At 44.8% G+C, this 20,614-nt stretch overlaps 1 long non-coding RNA gene across 1 annotated transcript in view; it reads right to left on the bottom strand.

The window, feature by feature from the left end:
* LOC126484573 (uncharacterized) overlaps positions 1-18,580 on the bottom strand; it is a 327,761-nt gene extending 309,181 nt beyond the window's left edge. The window contains exon 1 of the long non-coding RNA XR_007587882.1: positions 18,381-18,580. This is a non-coding gene — a long non-coding RNA (uncharacterized LOC126484573). The remainder of the gene's footprint in view (positions 1-18,380) is intronic.
* Between the last annotated feature and the right edge of the window lie 2,034 nt (positions 18,581-20,614).

Here is a 20,614-nt window from a genome sequence, read left to right as displayed (position 1 = left end):
TACCATCTGTAGCAAACCGCAATGTACCTCGCGGAGTATACATTTGGATGACACCCTTTCCAGTCTGCCTGCTGGAGACGCCAATTACGTCGTTTCAGGGTACTTCACGGTAGCCTATAATCAATGGGTTCGAGCAAGCCGCTTGTAGGTCATGCTGGATAGTTTTTTATGACACAGCTTCTTGCCAATGTGTGTTCGTGTCATATTACCTAGGATGTTGCTGTATTGTCCTTTCTGGCCGCCACAATCCGCTTCAGAGCCCTTTTTATCTGTTGGTCAGCTTCGATTTTGGACCAGTGTTGTACTTGGTAGATAATGTTTCCCACTCTCTCATTTCACAGTCGACACACAAATTCTCCCGTCAACAACAAGCGTTGCCATTATCGCTTCGGGAAGACGAGTTCCAACAATCATACCTCATTACAAAACCCGTAGTGTGTAGGCAGACCAACAGCTGCTACTTGGAATGCTCTGATTTTACAGCCAGTGTCGCGCTTTGAGACCATTTTTCATGTACAGAAACGTCACCGCAGCGTACACACCATGCTTTCCAAACAACCCCATCTCTAAGCGACTGTCCCGGAACCTGGGACCGAGCGAGGCAGCGTAGTGGTTATCACACTGGACTCGCATTCGGGAGGACAACGATTCAAATCCCTCATTCAGGCATCCCATTTGCGTTTTCTTAATTTCCCTAAATCGCTTACAGCAAATGCCGAGATGATTCCTTTGTAAGACCACGGCTGATTTCCTTCCCCTTCCTTCCCTAATGCGAGCGTGTGCTCCGTCCCTGACCTGGATGTCGACGGCACGTTAAACACTAAGCTCCTAAAACTTCCTGGCAGATTAAAACTGTGTGCCGGACCGAGACGCGAACTCGGGACCTTTGCCTTTCGCAGGCAAGTGCTCTACCAGCTAAGCTACCCAAGCACGACTCACGACCCGTCCTCACAGCTTTAATTCCGCCAGTACCTCGTCTCCTACCTTCCAAACTTCACTGAACCTCTCCTGCATGCCTCGCAGAACTAGCACTCCTGCAAGAAAGGACATTGCGGAGACATGGCTTAGCCACAGCCTGGGGCAGTTTTAATCTGCCAGGAAATATCATATCACCGCACACTCCACTGCAGAGTGAAAATCTCATTCTGGACTAGTCTCCTACCCCTCCGGAACTTTAAACCAGTTGCAGGTTGCCCATCTAACGGCTTCCAGGTGCAACAGAAGTTTTATTTTCAATATTTCGCGCTATTGCTGACAGAATTTAAAAATTTAAAATGCTGTCATAATAAGAGCTGTAATCTTGTAAGTTCGACACAATAAGACAAGTACTAGAGTTAGAAACTGTGTGTTTGTCATAAGGCAGCGTAACTGGTGGCACACAAATACCCTGACTTTATTCACCCAATACCCGAGAATGAGAGCGCTCAGCGGCTTTCAACAAACTTCACATGTAATTTCGAAACGTTTCCTCGCTGACACCTGCCTCAAAAGTAACGCAACGAAAAAACTTATCGCTTCCTGTATTTTAGCTGTCCATGCAGTAAAATTTCAGCGTTAGAATGTGATGATTCATTACTTTTTTTGCTACCGGACTTCATAATCAGCATGGATTACATGCAGTATATACACATACATCACTGAATATACCTGCAAAATTATATCACTGTACGACATATTATATCACTGCATGACAGATTATATCACTGCATAACACGTACCTCAGGAAACATGTCGCCATAAACATTGAGATGCTTCTTTAAAATGGAACGCCCATTATCCGGACTATATTCATCCAGTGTTCGACAATGAGAGCACATAGCGACTTACAACAAACTTTGAGCATAATGTCAAACTTTTTCTAAACCGTTTCTCGCTTAGATGCTTAACGACAATTATTTAACACATTAAGTGATCAGAGATTCGAAGCTTTTCTATACATGGCAGGCTCTTTAAAGAATCGGGGTTCACTGCTGTTTATCTATTGACCTATTTTAAAAGTTCTAGATATCTTTAATAGGCGACACGAACTGTACTCGTCTTTAAATGTGAGAGATCAGCCGTACCAATGTTTTGACACCACCAACGTGTTTCTGAGTACGCCCGCTATCGCTGCTAGCAATAGACACGGTCGCTATACTGTGGCACGCTAAGTGACGCGCTTCGGCTCCACATAGGGAAAGCAAGAATAGTTGCGTGCAGTTAAACAGCTCGATGCTAGTCCTTCAAGTGGCGCCACTTCGGCGACTTGTGTGTCACTAACCTACCCTAGTCATCCAGCAGGAGAAAACAGAGCTACAGTGTAACGTAAAATCCGCGTCGTTGCTGTCGAATCTTCATTCCGCTGGGATCTTAAGGCTATATTGAAGCCAGGAAGTACACTACTGGCCATTCAAATTGCTACACCAAGAAGAAATGCAGATGATAAACAGGTATTCATTGGACAAATATACTAGAACTGACATGTCATTACATTTTCACGCAATTTGGGTGCATAGATCCTGAGAAATCAGTACCCAGAACAACCACCTCTGGCCGTAATAACGGCCTTGATTCGCCTGGGCAATGAGTCAAACAGAGCTTGGATGGCGTGTACAGGTACAGCTGCCCATGCAGCTTCAACACGATACCACAGTTCATCAAGAGTAGTGACTGGGGTATTGTGACGAGCCAGTTGCTCAGCCGCCATTGACCAGACGTTTTCACTTGGTGAGGGATCTGGAGAATGTGCTGGTCAGGACAGCAGTCGAACATTTTCTGTATCCAGAAAGGCCCGTACAGGACCTGCAACATGCGGTCGTCCATTATCCTGCTGAAATGTAGGGTTTCGCAGGGATCGAATGAAGGGTAGAGCCACGGGTCGTAACACATCTGACATGTAACGTCCACTGTTCAAAGTGCCGTCAAAGCAAACAAGAGGTGATCGACGTGCAACCAATGACACTCCATACCATCAATCAGGGTGATACGCCAGTATGGCGATGACGAATACACGCTTCCAAAGTGCGTTCACCGCGATGTCGCCAAGCACGGATGCGACCATCATGATGCTGTAAACAGAACCTGGGTTCGTCCGAAAAAAAAAATGACGTTTTGCCATTCGTGCACCCAGGTTCGTCGTTGAGTACACCATCTCAGGCGCTCCTGTCTGTGATGCAGCGTCAAGGGTAACCGCAGCCATGGTCTCCGAGCTGATAGTCCATAATGCTGCAAACATCGTCGAACTGTTCGTGCAGATGCTTGTTGTCTTGCAAACATCCCCATCTGTTGACTCAGGGATCGAGACGTGGCTGCACGATCCGTTACAGCCACGCGGATAAGATGTCTGTCATCTCGACTGCTAGTGATACGAGGCCGTTGGGATCCAGCACGGCGTTCCGTATTACCCTCCTGAACCCACCGATTCCATATTCTGCTAACAGTCATTGGATCTCGACCAACGCGAGCAGCAATGTCGCGATACGATAAACCGCAATCTCGATAGGCTACAATCCGACCTTTATCAAAGTCGGAAACGTGATGGTACGCATTTCTCCTCCTTACACGAGGCATCACAACAACGTTTCACCAGAAAACACCGGTCAACTGCTGTTTGTGTATGAGAAATCGATTGGAAACTTTCCTCATGTCAGGACGTTGTAGGTGTTGCCACCCCGCGCCAACCTTGTGTGAATGCTCTGAAAAGCTAATCATTTGCATATCACAGCATCTTCTTCCTGTCTGTTAAATTTCGCGTCTGTAGCACGTCATCTTCGTGGTATAGCAGTTTTAATGGTTAGTAGTGTAATTTTGTGGTCTAACCAGTTTTCGATCCCGCGACCTTTCGGTTTCCTGGCACTCCCTTATCCAGCAAATCCGGCAGGACGAAAGCGTACGACAGGTAACCTCTAAAGAGAAAGCTCCGTCCAACGAGTTGTAAAGAGCACAGCAGTTTACTGGGGGTGTTAACCAAAAAAACTACTGTCCAATATCCTTGACATTCATTTGTTGTACAAACTTAGAATATATTCTGAGCTGAAACATAATGAGGCATCTCGAACAGAATGACTTCCTCAGTGCCATCGAGTATGGACATCGAAAACGTCGATCATGTGAAACCCTACTCACACTTTTCTCACACGACGTCCTGAAAGTCGCGGATAGAGGCAGTCAGGTAGAAGCAGTACTTCTCGATTTCCGAAAGAATGTAGGTGTGGACGTACACTTATTGCCGAAAACACGATTATGTGGCGTATCAGATGAAATATGTGACTGGATTGAGGATTTCTTGGTAGATAGAACGCGTCATGTTATCTTGGATCGAGATTCATCATCAGGTGTAGAAGTAACTGCGGGTCTGCCCCAGGGGTTTCTTGCTGTTCATGTTGTATATTAATGATATAATGATATTGTGTACAATATTAATAGTAACCTCAGAATTTTCACAGGTGTTGCAGTTATCTACAACGAAATAACCTGAAAAAGCCGTGCAAATATTCAGTCAGACTTCCGTACGATTTCGAAGTCGTCCAGTGATTGGCAGCGTGTTTTAAATGTTTTTAAGTGTAAAACTGTGCATTTCACAATACAAAACAAAAATAAACATAGTGTCCTATGAACATAATATTAGTGAGTCACAGTTGGAACCTGCAAAGTGTTTTTCACACTTCTTCAATAACAGTACATTTCAAATTTTGTATCCCGCCTGGAAGGTGGCACATGGGTCTGCTCCTGAAACAGAAAGGTTGGCCGAATGAAGGAAGCGAGCAGGAGCAGGTGAGGTAAGATTCTCGGCACAGCTTTTTACGTAAAAATACATTTAATTATTAGTCAAGGACATACGTAACTTTACACTGAAGAGCCCGTAGGGGCGACTGGTACGCGTATCAACGGTAAGGACTGCTAGCAGTGAGACAACTATCATTGAAGTAACAAAGTCAGTAATGGCCCCCTATGAAGTAGAAACAATGTTGCTAGGTCTTCTCCTCGGCATCAAATGGGCAGAATCTACAGCGGTGCCCGTAGAGCTGAACAGCGCCTGCTAGAGGGCGCTGTCGTCGGTGTCTGTCGTAGTGCCAACTTAAGAACTTGTAACTATGCCGTGGCATCGTTGCTATCGATACCACATCAAAGACTTCGTTATTTCTTGTAGGCGTTTCCAATGATCCACGTTTAAGTTTTACGCAGTTCTGTGCTCCATACTTGAAGCAATTTATCCCTCAGTTCAGTATCTATACGTTGTACTAGTAGAGCTCTATACTAAGGAAAGCGTTCGTCGCTTATACCAATTCACTTCTGACGTCTTCCTTGCTTTGGCTATACTTTCTGCATTTGTACGGCAACAAGGAGGTGGCTTAACAAAACACTCGTTCGACCTATACTTGAGTATTGCTCATCAGTGTGGGATCCGTACCAGGTCGAGTTGACGGAGGAGATACAGAAGACCCAAAGAAGAGCGGCGCGTTTCGTCACAGGTTATTTGGTAAGCGTGATAGCGTTACGGAGATGTTTAGCAAACGCAATTGGCAGACTCTGCAAGAGAGACGCTCTGCATCGCGGTGTAGCTTGCTGTCCAGGTTTCGAGAGGGTGTGTTTCTGGATGAGGTATCGAATATATTGCTTCCCCCTACTTATACCTCCCGAGAAGATCACTAATGTAGAATTAGGTGATTCGAGCGCGCACGGAGGCTTTCCGGCAGTCGTTCTTCCCGCGAACCATAGGCGACTGGAAAGGGAGGTAATGACAGTGGCACATAAAGTGCCCTCCGCCACACACCGTTGGGTGGTTTGCGGAGTGTAAATGTAGATGTAGATGTAGGTTGGGTGGTGGCGGTGTTGGATGGTGGTGGTCAAGATGGTAGAGAGAGGATTAACTTCTGGGAAGAACATAAAACTGGATATCCCGAACGCCCGCGCTCTAAATAATTCTTTACGGTGGGTTGTGGAACGCAGATGAATACAGTAGGAGTACGCCTGTCGCCTGATACGATCGGCATTTCATGTTCGATGGAGGTCGGGGCGTGCGCGGCGGCAGGGCTTGGTTTGGGCAGCGCTGGAGATCTGCCAGAAGGATGTGAATGCCTTCTTAACGGGCGCCCGTAAATCTCCGCGCCGGGGTTATTCCAGGCATCAGGATGGCGAACACGGCACCTGCGGCAAAGGCAACTGCCGAACTCGACCCCACTCCGCTCGCCGGCAGGGACATTTCTCAGCGGCGATGCTAGTTAAATATAATTAGGTGGCACTGCTGACCATTTATATAGGGATTAATGGTTGGAAACTTCAAAAAATAAAAAATAAAATGGAAACGAGGAGCTCTTGCGGGTTATACCCGCAAATACTGTTTAAGCACTCCGTCTTCAGCCCACGAGTGGCCTACCGGGACCATCCGACCACCATGTCATCCTCACAAGGGAACCTCCCCATCGCACCCCCCTCAGATGAAGTTATAAGTTGGCACAGTGGATAGGCCTCGAAAAACTGAACACAGATCAATCGAGAAAACAGGAAGAAATTGTGTGGAACTATGAAAAAAATAAGCAAAATATACAAACTGAGCAGTCCATGCCCAAGATAGGCAACATCAAGGAGAGTGTGAGCTGAGGAGCGCCGTGGCCCCGTGGTTAGCGTGAGCGGCCGCGGAACGAGAGGTCCTTGGTTCAAGTCCTTCCTCGATCGAAAAGTTTACTTTTTTTATCTTGGCAAAGTTATGATCTGTCCGTTCGTTCATTGACGTTTCTATTCACTGTAATAAGTTTAGTTTCTGTGTTTTGCCACCGCATCGCAAAACCGTGCGATTAGTAGACGAAAGGACGTGCCTCTCCAATGGGAACTGAAAACATTTGATCGCAACGTCATACGTAAACCGATTCCTCCACAGGAAAACACGTCTATATTCTATACGACACTGATGACGGCATGTGCGTCACATGACAGGTATATGTTGTTGACCCACCTAACTTGTACACTTGGCGAATGGGTAAGAAGATTCTTCTACCTTGCCCGACTTAGGTTTTCTTGTGGATGTGATAATCACTCCCAAAAAATGATGAAAACATAACGGACGGACAGATAATAATTGTCTGAAAATAAAAAATTAAAATTTACACTCGAGGGAAGACTTGAACCAAGGACCTCTCGTTCCGCGGCCGCTCACGCTAACCACGGGGCCACGGCGCTCCCTTGCTCATATTGTCCTTGATGGTGCTATCTTGCACATGGACTACTCAGTTTGTATATTTTGCTTACTTTTTTTCATAGTTCCACACAACTTCTTCCTGTTTTCTCGATTGATCTGTGTTCAGTTTTTCAAGGCCTATCCACTGTGCCAACTTATAACTAAATCTGAGGGGGGGGGGGGGGGGGGGTGCGATGGGGAGGTTCCCTTGTCAGAGGAGAATGCGGATAGGAGGGACATGGGGTCAGCACACCGCTCTCCCGGTCGTTATGATGGTATTCTCGACCGAAGCCGCTACTATTCGGTCGAGTAGCTCCTCAATTGGCATCACGAGGCTGAGTGCACCCCGAAAAATGGAAACAGTGCATGGCGGCCTGGATGGTCACCCATCCAAGTGCCGACCAAGCCCGACAGCGCTTAACTCCGGTGATCTGACGGGAACCGGTGTATCTACTGCGGCAAGGCCGTTGCCCAGATACTGTTTAAGGCTCGGAAGAATTGTATCATTAACACATGTGGGTTGTAAACATCGGTCCTAATGAAACAAATAGGGATGGCCGAAATGGAGTTCCTGCCGTAAATGGAAATGTTGTGTGGCTAGGGCCTCTCGGGTAGACCGTTCGCCTGGTGCAAGTCTTTAGAGTTGACGCCACATTGGCGACTTGCGTGTCGATGGGGATGAAATGATTAAGAGATGAATACACTAAGCAAATTCAGAAGGATGTAGGCTGCAGTAGGTACTGGGAGATGAAGAAGCTTGCACAGGATAGAGTAGCATGGAGAGCTGCATCAAACCAGTCTCAGGACTGAAGACCACAACAACAAGGACAACACAGCACCCATCCCTGATCGGAGAAAATCTCCGACCCAGCCGGGAATCGAACCCGGGTCGTTAAGTATGACATTCCGTCGAGCTGACCACTCAGCTACCAGAGATGGACTCCGCCGTAAATAGCAAGTTATTTTTTACTGACAGAATACAAATGTAGTGAAAACATACGTTAACAGATGGGAGCTGAAAGCATCATCGGTAAAGTAAGGAAACAGAGGAACAACAGAATATGCAGCGCGTGCCTGAATTTAGGATAGCCAGAACGGTTCGGTGGTAAAACCAGTGTGCCGAAGAAGATAGGAACGACTCCGGAAAAAATGGCAACACCGGCAAGGAGCGGGTATGGGCCTACAAGTCTAAGCCCTCAAGCCGATGAACGACGTTAGACACTTGAAGGGGGCATAAAACTACTTTCTGCAGCAGAGGTAAATGCAGAAAGATAAGTAAATTCTAAGGATAGTTCATTGCAGAAAAATTTTAGCAACTCGTGTGAAATTCCGCAAATTGGCCGTTCAGGGTTAAGTACCAGACTGCAGGTCAGGAAGTCTGCGATTCGACATCAGCAGTCATAGGACTCTTATCTGCCACTTGTCACTTCTTTCAGCGCTAGCAATGCCGAGTTGCCCCACGGTTCGGCGTCAAAGTTAAACTAGATCTCGCTGGGCTAAGTTACTTCAACGCTCGAAGGAAGTCAAGGGCACACCACCTTCCACAAGATCATTCCCAGAAAAACACAGTGGTGTTCAAACCAAGCCTGTAGTTTGCTACAGGCTGATGAAGACTTTACCTTTTTACCAGTGATACTTGGACCATGTAGACTTAGTAAGATAAACTTCACAGCGAAAGATACACTCCTAGTGGCCCAGCGGTTCTAGGCGCTTCAGTCTGGAACCGCGCGACCGCTACGGTCGCAGGTTCGGATCCTCCCTCGGGCACGATGTGTGTGATGTCCTTAGGTTAGTTAGGTTTAAGTAGTTCTAAGTTCTAGGGGACTGATGACCTCAGATGTTAAGTCCCATAGTGCTCAGAGCCATTTGAACCATTTGATACACTCCTATTTCTCAAGAGGAAACTAGAAGAATAAAATACTCCATTACGCCACCATGCATTGTAGAGTACCGGAAACGTACGCTGTACTCTCCACTAGCCCACACCACTTATGCAGATTCGGAATGCTGCTTTGCATTGACGTGACAACACAATCACGTAACTGCATAAGACGGCAAAATCGCGTGCACACGCTAAAACTATTGAAAAGGAACATCGTGATGGAACGGGCATTTGGAAAGGCAACAATACGGATTGGACTTGTAGGTAGTGACCAAGAGAGTGAGCAGGAAACTCAGGCTGTTTCATCCCGGTGATGGAGTGGAGTCCTTCCAGTACGGCTGTTGCGGGTTGCGCAGGTCTTTTCATATCTGAATGACCGCTGCCATTTGAACTTATTTACAGTAGTTCTGCTATTTGAACACCAAAATCACTGGCGATGGCCTAAGCAGAGTTGATATAAAACGCAGGCCCGCAATATCAAGAAAAGCGTTTCTGAAAAATTCTTAACATCGAATATAAATTTAAATCAATGTTGGAAAGTCTTTTCTCCAGGTACTTTCCAGGAGTGTAGCCTTGTACAGAACTGATCTTCAACATTCTTCCGTAACGCTACAATTATACACTAATGGCCATTAAAATTGCTACACCACGAAGATGACGTGCCACAGACGCGAAATTTAACCGACGCGAAGGAGATGCTGTGATATGCAAATGATTAGCTTTTCAGAGCATTCACACAAGGTTGGCGCCGGTGGCGACACCTACAACGTGCTGACACGAAGGAAGTTTCCGACCGATTTCTCATACATAAACAGCAGGTGACCGGCGTTGTCTGGTGAAACGGTGTTGTGATGACTCGTGTAAGGAGGAGAAATGCGTACCATCACGTTTACAACTTTGATAAAGGTCGGATTGTAGCCTATCGCGATTTCGGTTTATCGTATCGCGACATTGCTGCTCGCGTTGGTCGAGATCCAATGACTGTTAGCAGAATATGGGTTGAGGAGGGTAATACGGAACGTCGTGCTGGATCCCAACGGCCTCGTATCACTAGCAGTCGAGATGACAGGCATCTTACCCGCATGGCTGTAACGGATCGTGCTGCCACGTCTCTATCCCTGAGTCAACACATGGGGACGTTTGCAAGAAAACAACTATCTGCACGAACAGTTCGACGACGTTTGCAGCAGCATGGACTATCAGCTCGGAGACCATGGCTGCGGTTACCCTTGACGATGCATCACAGACAGGAGCGCCTGCGATGGTGTACTCGACGACTAACCTGGGTGCACGAATGGCAAAACGTCATTTTTTCGGATGAATCCAGGTTCTGTTTACAGCATCGTGATGGTCGCATCCGTGTTTGGCGACATCGCAGTGAACGCACATTGGAAGCGTGTATTCGTCATCGCCATCACCCGGCGTGATGGTATGGGGTGCCATTGGTTACACGTCTCGGTCACCTCTTGTTCGCATTGACGGCTCTTTGAACAGAGGACGTTACATTTCAGATTTGTTACGACCCGTGGCTCTGCCCTTCATTCGATCCCTGTGAAACCCTACATTTCAGCAGCATAGTGCCCGTCCACAAGTTGCAGGTCCTGTACGGGCCTTTCTGGATACAGAAAATGTTCGACTGCTGCCGTGTCCAGCACATTCTCCAGATCTCTCACCAATTGAAAACGTCTGATCAATGGTGGCCGAGCAACTGGCTCGTCACAATACCCCAGTCACTACTCTTGATGAACTGTGGTATCGTGTTGAGGCTGCATGGGCAGCTGTACATTTACACGCCATCCAAGCTCTGTTTGACTGAACGCCCCGGCGCATCAAGGCCGTTATTACGGCCAGAGGTGGTTGTTCTGGGCACTGATTTCTGAGGATCTATGCACCCAAATTGCGTGAAAATGTAATGACATGTCAGTTCTAATATAATATATTTGTCCAATGAATACCCGTTTATCATCTGCAATTCTTCGTGTTGCAATTTTAATGGTCAGTAGTATATATACAGCAAATGTCGTCTTTCACTTTCAGCGACTCATTTGCTAATATAATCCCGTCCGGATCACTCACTTAATTTGACCACATCTCATTATCGATTACTCTCGTTTTACTTCCTATCATCCTATTATAATCTCTGTTCAAGATGCTATCCGTTCCGTTCACCTGCTCTTCTTCCAAGTCCTTTTCCGTCACTGACATAGTTACAATGTTATCGGCTATCCTAAAATTTATTTTTTCTTCCTCAACTTTTAATTCCCTTTCCAAATTTATCCCTTTATTACTTGCTCAATGTGCAGACTGGAATGCCACTGAGATTAAGTTACGATTCTTTCCTTAAAACTAAAGTCTGCTTTCTGTACGGGTGGTAGACAATATTTGCTTCCGGTATTTTATCCCAGACAACTTCAGAATTTCGAGGAAGGTATCCCAGTCATTTCTTCCGGAAGTTCGTCGTGTAGTCTAAAAAAAACACACTCCAATCTCTTCAGAAGTAGACACATGCCCATAATAGCATCTCGTGCTGTGAGGGGAATGACGTACTAGCAGTGTTTTCGGCAGGCATGCGTTACTTCAGACGCCCTTGTGTGGGAGCGTTGACCACGTAACTGTCGTGAGAACTTTCTGCTCGTGAATGCAGCCGTGGAGTCCAGGAGTAACTGCGTCGCGTTTATACTTGTCTCTTCGTAACAGGCGTGTATAAAGTAATCGTACTGCAAATTTTGAGAAAATTGAAGTCTGTAAACCTGTAGTGAAAGACATGCCCATTGATGAGAACACTTCACAACAGTTGTAAGAATGACAGTGGAGAAGACAATTTTCATCAATGAAAGATATTAATCACTGTTATATAACTCCAGTAAATGATGCGTGGATACGAAAGGCAGAAAGCGAGGGAGCTGAAAAAGAAGGGACTGTGGAGATATTTCGAATGCAGTTTGGGTAAGCGTCGTTCAAAACTAAGTGCACGGATGGCACAGGCGGCAAAAGACAGAAGCTTATTGAAAAGTCTCTATCAGGGCATGGTAAAACATTTAGGAGCAATCATCAGGAGAAAAACTAAGTCTAAGAACGGCATATGTAGCTAACGTCTTACAATTCACTGAGTGTAGCAGATACAGTGTAAAAAAGGAATAAAGAAAGCTGTTCACGACAATTAAAGGTTAATAACTGCAAAGGAGAGACTAGGTTTACACTTTACTTGTACAATTCCTTAAGTTTGCAAATTAAACCGTAAATAAACTTTTCAATTAGAGACTAAACCTACGCTTATTCATAACGACGTGTTTCGAACTTTTTGTTTCAACTACTTGCCTTTCTTTCGTCTGGAAGTCCCTCAGAAACACAACAACTATAGAAGCTACGTAATAATTGTATTTTCCTACGAGTAACATTACTTATACAGTAAGAAATATGATTGTGTAAGTTCGTGCAAAGATGCAAGAGTCCAAGAGACAACAGCGAAAACTAACGGAAGACAATCGGCAAAAAAATTACGTTTAGCGCGGAAACGTGTCAACAAAAAAAAAAAAAATAGTCGTTTAAAATCCTTTCCTTCAGAAAATGTGGTGTGGTGTTAATATGTATTATATCTAGGTTTGCCAGATGAGGACGAAACAGACGGAACTACTAGCAGCAAAATAAAATTTTATAGCGGCGTTTTAGTGGCATATACACGTAAAATGCATCCCATCAAATTTGGAGCAAAACGTAAAGAAGATAAAGCTAACTGAAGCGCGGAGCAAACTGGATGAACCAAAAGTGGCTGGGTGTGATAGGGGATACATGAGTCAAACGAATGTCGAAACAACGCCGTCTGCTTTTCTCGTGGTGCTTAAAAATCGAGTAAATGGAAAGGAAACATTGCGCTTATCAGGCACTAGAGCTTTAACTATTCACTCTTGCCCCAAGGCGAGCGCATTATTATCACAGTAGCACCCACAATGCTGAGTTATATGAAGGACCTGTGAATGAGGAGATGTTGCGACCTGTGGTGAAATGAGGAGCAGCAACTCCACACGTGGTTTGCCTGGAGGGGGTGGGGAGGGGGGACGACAAAAGCAGGGAACAAAAAAAGGAAGGAGCCCTCCCTTGTAGCGGAAGCAGTACCACACGCCGCGGGACAACACACACCACGTGAAGCTACCGTTTCCTTGCAGGTCGATTACTCTCAAATCGCTGCCATTCACTTCCATCTCAGAATACCCGATAGTTACACTACCGGTTATTCAGGCATCAACAACTTAGCAACTGTAAATTTTCCTTTCGACTGAAAGTTTTTAATTTCATAGCTATCGGTATTATAATAATTCCGTGTTGGCTGACGTGCCCTTAACCTATTCCAGAAAAGTCCCTAACCTACCCCAGCAATCCTACAGTCAAGTGTTGTACCATTTTTTGAAAATACTGGACACAAAATAAATTACTCAGCGGAACAGGCAATGTAACATTTTACGTCTGTGGTCACTGGTTACTTGGAAAAGTAAAAATGTGTACTATTTCCTAGCAGAATAAAATTTCAATTTTAATGCAGGTGCAAAGTTACATTGTCATTCAGGAGTTAACCAGTCGTAAAAAAAAGGAAGAAGAAGAAAATCCTGTATCTCATGCTCAGAGCAAATTTAAATCGTGCCAGAAGGAAATAAGGTGTCAATAATAAATAAAAACAAACTGTTAATTCAGTAGTGCGGATTTAGTTTGAGCTATTAAGATATATTTATCTACCTGGCATTATTCAGCTTAAAACACTGTCGGCAAAAGCTTTCGCCACAAGCAAAGTATAATGAGAGCAACACAGCTTGTAGGTAGTTGGAGAGACAACTGAAATCCTAACTAAAAATCACAGAGATAATAAAACTTGTAGTACAAAACAAGGCGAAGCAGCAGCCACCTGAAACAAAAATAGTAGTGGTAGAAAGATACCCCGATTTGTAAAATGTTACCCTAATTAACTGCACCACAGAAAGAGGACGTAAAGTTTAGCTTAGAATCCGCACCACGTGTCATTCCTGGCGAATCTACACATTATTTATAGGTGAAGAACAGGTTAAAGCCAGACTGAAAATTCCGTGGCCCGACCGGAATTCAATCGCGCGACCTATCGGTTTTCAGTCAAGCGCTTTACGCTCTGAAAACTCATTATTGCCGCAAGCATAGCTGTCACATCCAGTGAGTGAGTTAGTTATGAAACGTCTACTCGTATCAATCGCATTTTTAGAAATATTTGTTTTATTGTGACCAAAGACATTGCTTTATCAGTTGCAGTCTCAGTAATCGTGCCCTCTTTCTTGGCTAAAACAGTATCACACCAATGACTCAAAATAACTTTATTTCATTTTATTATATGAGCTTCTTTGAGTTGTTTATTTTCGACTGTTATCGGCAACATCGTTTTTTAAATAACTTATTTCCCTTCCGCTGCTATGTTGACAGTAGCAGCTATTCTAGCTGCACAATGTCACCTCTCTGGATAAAATGTATCATTGTTATAGAGCTAATATCTATGATCGGCGCTTCACAGATATTCTAAGACCTGATACGTCTTAGTAGGTATTTTCTGTATCTTCTTATTCGTTTACAGCATAATTTATCATTTGAATCTGTACGATTTCAAGGCTCCTACGTTCACTTCTAATCGGAGGCATTAAATTATGTTGTATGCTAATCGTCTTTCAATTAACGTGTTCCTTGTCAGTGCAGCAACACTAATGCGATGTCTGAGGTAGCAAAACAACCGAAATCTTAAAAATGTGTTGCAAAATTAAGCATGTGCAGCTGATAGCATTTCCCGTTTGGCACGAATATTGCCTCACCGAGTTACGCAACTGCCCTGGCTCCCAGGTAAATACTTCGAATTAACTGTTTTTTAGAGTGCTCACGTGTATGACAATAGATAGCTGCATTCGAGAAAGCTTTACGGAACACAAATCAACGCAAACGGAAATAGAAGCTAATGTGTACGATCTGCTTGTATTTGGAAAGCTTGATCTGCCGATAGACTTTAATTAATGCAAGAAACTTTTGCTTGGTGTTTTTAGTTATGGTTAAAATTCCCAGCGGAAAGAGAATTACGTTAAAGTAAATTTTCCTTTAAAAAAATGTCATCTTCGATTCACTGTCGATATAATAATTTTGACTGACGTAACATTACAGATTGACTAGCTATCTTGAAAATAATAATAATAATAATAATAATAATAATAATATGAAGTTTCATCGTTCGTTGTTAAATGACTTTGAATATTTGTCACAATATTTTCCACCGCGTTCACCAAAACCTAAAGTTAAACTAAAGTAGCTAAAACTGGTGTAATATATTTCACAGCGGGTCAAGGCACTATCCAGAACGTAACGTACAACAATGTACATTAGACAGAGTCGAGTTTTTGTCTTCCTTTTCGACGACTCCGATACATGTTTTCAAGTGTCTCTTCTAGATGATAATCGGAAAGGGCCATTGACAGGATTTGCTTCACAAAATTTATAATACGCTTTATTTCAACTTAAGCTATCATCAAATGCATTAATAAACAGTGAAACTAAACAGCTGTCAATACATAAATGAACGCCAAGAAGTCATGTACAGTAATTATCCTCATTCATCAGTAGAAAGAAATTAAATCCGTTCACATATTTGTATATACGGGTGGTAAAAGACCTCACGAGGACCTGTGTGACATTTTGCAACAGGAGAAATACCCGTGCAAATTAAAGCTGAACCCTTCCATAATGTGGAATTACTATGTGGGATGTGAAGAAACATGTAGGCCATCATCAGGATTGATGATTCACAATGACAGGCACTGTTCTTCATCAAATAAATGTTTACAGACGAGCACGTGGTTACCGGAAGCAAGTATGCGTGTATTGTGGAAAGAAAAAAGTATTCCACTGCGCCTAAATTTTGTTGCTCTTTCTGTGAAGTTCGTAAAAGGGCATGAGATTTAAATATATACGGAGGCAGTATATATTTAGCAATACATTAAAGAGAATGGGATTCCCAGTGTGATGAGGAGAATGAGATTCTTGCCAGAATTAATCTATATCCCGTGAATCACGTATTTCACTTCAAGAATAACGGAATATAAAAATTTAGACCACAATTTCACAATCGATGAATTGCAGTATCATGAAACTGACACCTCAGCAATGCCAATCCAGTGCTATTTGGCAGACAGATGCCTCAATAAGAACGTAACGTGCACATCGCTGGATAACGTCTTAGAAGTAGCAGATTATAGCGACTGTTGCTTATGTGTAGTGAATTACGATTGACAAATCTATGTACTATTATGTGATGCACGTTTACTTCATTAGTAAGAATAATTATTCGACGACGGTAAAACGAGGGTGTTAAGGTGCCTATTTTTTAAAATAATTAGCATTTGAAATTTTTGGTCCTATAGTCAGATACGTCTCATATCCAATAGTAATATCGTATCTTACTTGTATTATTCTTAAGCATCACATAGACCATACACGTTTCTGTCACAATTTAGTGCTTGGTACTTACAGACTAATGTAAAGAAACCCGCCAATTGAAGGTATTCATTTTACGATGGGAAAAACGCAATTTTTGGCGGATTTATGGATACTTATGGTTGTTCTAAATAACGCAATCTGCATACGCGTTGGTCCGAGGAAGTACACATCATTAAGTAATTTATTCATACCAAGCCACGCAATCGGTCTATTGCATCACATCATGGTTCCATACAATGCTGTTCATTGAAAGACCGTGGATTTTGTAGATAGGCTGTTCGTTTCGTATAGCCATAGTGTGGAATGCTCAAAGATAAAAGTAATGGCTCTTTCTCATAAACACTACTTTCGATTGATGTGTTGTGCTCTTGAACATATGGTAGAAAAAGTTTCACCACCTGCGACATGGTGGCGTATACAAACAGGGATCCAATACTGTCAAATGTTTTTTATTTCAGTCTTTGATCACAATATGAATTCTTTAGACGATGACCGGTTTCAGTCCGTAATGACCATTCTCAGATCGTTTTTACACCATGTCCTAAAGTGGCTCGCTGATTATATTTATATGTTTTGACGATGCCATTATGGCCTAATCACTTTAGGACATGGTGTAAAAAAGATCTGAGGATGGTCATTACGGACTGAAACCGGTAATCGTCTAAAGAATTCATATTGTGATCAAAGACTGAAATAAGAAACATTTGATGGTAGAAAAAGGGATGTAGTAGTGACACGAAGAGAATTCCAGTTATGTATAGCTCACGAACACAGAGACAGGGGAAAATACACCATTACTTAAACTTTTAGTTGTATACAGACTGTTCTGTGTGCCAACAGTCATAATCAATGCTTGGTTAAACAAAAACCGCGAAGCATTTTTGTCTTTGTCCAGTAATTAATAAGATCTTCCAAACATATTAGTTGTTGCCATTCTTCAGCAGATAAGAAGTCATCTTGTAAACACATCAGAGTGCATGCAGAACTCCCCTGGAGGAACGCCAAGCAGTCTGCAGATGCGGTTCGGCTCAGTCCCGCTTGCCCGAATGTGTAAACAGATTCGCAGAAAAGTTGTGTGTGTGTGTGCGCGCGCGTGTCTGTGAGACAGAGAGAGAGAGAGAGAGAGAGAGAGAGAGAGAGAGAGAGAGAGAGCGTACAGAGGACAGAGAGGGAACACACACCGTGAGGCTCGGGTGACAGCGTCAGAATGAATAGAACGAGGGAAGCGAAGGAGAAGAGAAGCTAGGGGAACTGCTTGTAAAGTATGTGGGGGGGGAGGGGTAGAGAGGTAAGGGGAGCAACAACAAAGGCGGCTGCCGCACCGGTCTCCCCTAGGCTGAGCCGGCCCTAGCGCGGAGTGACTAGGCACGCATAGCTGGTGCCCACTGCATGCCACCACGCGGACTTTGCAACCGACTACACACACACAGTCGAAAAACATGCTACAACTCTGGCTGAAAATAAACATACGATTTCAGCAGCTAGCGTGCAGCTCTCATGTGGGGATATAAGAGTGGAACTGGATTTGAGGCAGCGGATTCGGGTGCTTAGTTGTGAGTGTGCGTGTACGTATGAGTGAGTGCCCAGTCTGGAATTAAAGTGAAAACACGACAGGCTGCGCGGCCGGTCGGGCGCACGCTGGCCGCGCAACGTTGCCAAGCCTCCGCGGAGAGCGGCCCCGTTGGCGACAGCGGGAGCCGCTGCGGCGAGGCGTGGCAACGCCGCGCAGTCGATACACGCTCTCCCGAGTGCGCTCCTTGCAGATAACAGACACACAGACAGAGCGAAGCGAGCTGGCGCCAACATGCACACACTGCCAGCACAGTGTAGCTGGCCGCCACAGAAAGGAAGCTAGCTTACCTCGTTATAATCGACGTCTGATACGGAGGCAGCTGCGGCGGTGGCGTCGCGCGCAGCAAGGATCGCGGAGGGCGCCGATTCGGTGCGCGGACACTCGCGAAGACTGTATCGCGGGCGCCGACTGTCAGGGTTCGCGGTTCGGCGTTCGCACTGTTAAGCGGCGGCGCGGCTCCACTAGCGACGCAGACTCCACTCGCGACGGCTGCACACTCGCGACTGCCGTGGAGGGCGCCGGGGGGGCGCAGCGGGGGCCAGCGCCGAGGCCCGCCGCCCCTCTGCCCCCCACCACGCGCCCGCCTTCTCCGCCTCCCGACACGCCCCTACCCAATGGGCAGCCTACGTGCCCCGGCAAACATTGCCGACTCTACGACTATTATAGGTCGTCGCGAGCCGCTTCCGATACACTTGTCATTCCACGGATTCCGTCCCGGACGCGAAGCATTGCGGCGCCACGCTGCCGCTCGCACCTTCTGCGACTGGGGATGTGCTGTACGCTATCCCCTTTGTTCGGTTCCCGGGTGTTAATTAATAACGAGCCAACTCTTTGATCCACACTATTATGTCCCATTACCCTATCACATAAAGCATTGCACGTTTACGTTTGAAAATACGAAAAAAACTGTAAGCGTCACATTTATAGACATTCCCACTTAGCCTTTTTTGAAGTTTACATCTCTCGCAAAAAGAGTAGATGATTAAATTACAATACACAGAGAAAATAAAAGTATATTGAAATATTGTACATAGAACTAAGATCCAAGCCTTCACTAGGAACAGTTGGCGAGAGGCAAATGTTAATAGGCGACAAACATGTGGTGCAGGACATGTTTTCAATTACCTTGGTTAAAGTTCACACAATTCCTATGCCATTAACAGCAAAGTTAAATCACTGCCCGCATCTCGTGGTCGTGCGGTAGCGTTCTCGCTTCCCACGCCCGGGTTCCCGGGTTCGATTCCCGGCGGGGTCAGGGATTTTCTCTGCCTCGTGATGGCTGGGTGTTGTGTGCTGTCCTTAGGTTAGTTAGGTTTAAGTAGTTCTAAGTTGTAGGGGACTGATGACCATAGGTGTTAAGTCCCATAGTGCTCAGAGCCATTTGAACCTCAAAGTTAAATCACTGTCTGGTTTATCCCGCCAGTCCAAAAAGTTTCCAGGATGGTTTAATAAAAAATAGAGAAAAGTTAAGATGGTGGTTTTGATGCTTCAGGTGTTCTACATGATCTCCGCCCATTTGAGCACAACGCACAGAACGTTCATACAACCACGTGAAACTCCCTTTGCGATGTTGTTGAGTCTGCGCATCGCGTTGGCTCGAATGTCGGGTATATCGTCAAAGTGTTGACCCTTCGTGTGAATTTCTGCACTTTGTAGTTTTGTGGTTGGTTCGTGTTGTTAACATAAAGTCTCGTCATCCGCGATAATTTTTTCCAGCCCGGGTTCGATTACCGGCGGGGTCAGGGATCTTCTCTGCGTCGTGATGACTGGGTGTTGTGTGATGTCCTTAGGTTAGTTAGGTTTAAATAGTTCTAAGTTCTAGGGGACTGATGACCATAGATGTTAAGTCTCATAGTGCTCAGAGCCATTTGAACCATTTTTGAACCAATTTTTTCCAGAAGAAAAAGAAAAACCGATCGCGTTTTGCATTTCAGTTAAGTAGCGGTTGTTTTTGTACGAGAGTCAACGTATGCGGGACAAACCGTGCGCACACCTTTCTTCAAAAGAGTCTGGAAAAGTCTTGGTTTAGCGAAGTTGCTCCATTGCGATTTGTGACACAATCACGTCGACACAGTACCGACCGCGCGTACACTACTTAACACAGCCTGCTCACGGCCAACTGGTCGAATGCACATCTGTTGTCCACAGTTGTAGTTCAATTTGCCTTTGTATTTACTGCGGCGACGTCACTTATACGCCAGCAATAAAAATCAATCTCGGAGCTTTTTGGACGGACGGTGTATACGGCACATGGGAAAGAATTTTACAGGGCAAAGGCAGTGTTGACACTGATAAAATTTTATAGACCCATGGCTGTCCCTGCAGTCTTTTATGGGGCTGTGTTGGACGCTCAGACAAGCATAATAGAAGGAACCAGGCAGTAGAAATGAGGTTTCTGTTTCCCACTACAGGATTCACAAGAGCCGATCGCATACAAAATTATAAAGACTCCTACTAGGTGTAAAGTGTATACTAAGGAAATTGAAGCTCGTCACTTAAAATGGTTAGATCATGAGAGAGT

This window comes from Schistocerca serialis, chromosome 6 (genome assembly GCF_023864345.2).
Source record: "Schistocerca serialis cubense isolate TAMUIC-IGC-003099 chromosome 6, iqSchSeri2.2, whole genome shotgun sequence".
Lineage (NCBI taxonomy): Eukaryota > Metazoa > Arthropoda > Insecta > Orthoptera > Acrididae > Schistocerca > Schistocerca serialis.
The sequence above is the reverse complement of the archived record's forward strand: the minus strand, read 5'-3'. Positions and strand labels throughout refer to the sequence as shown.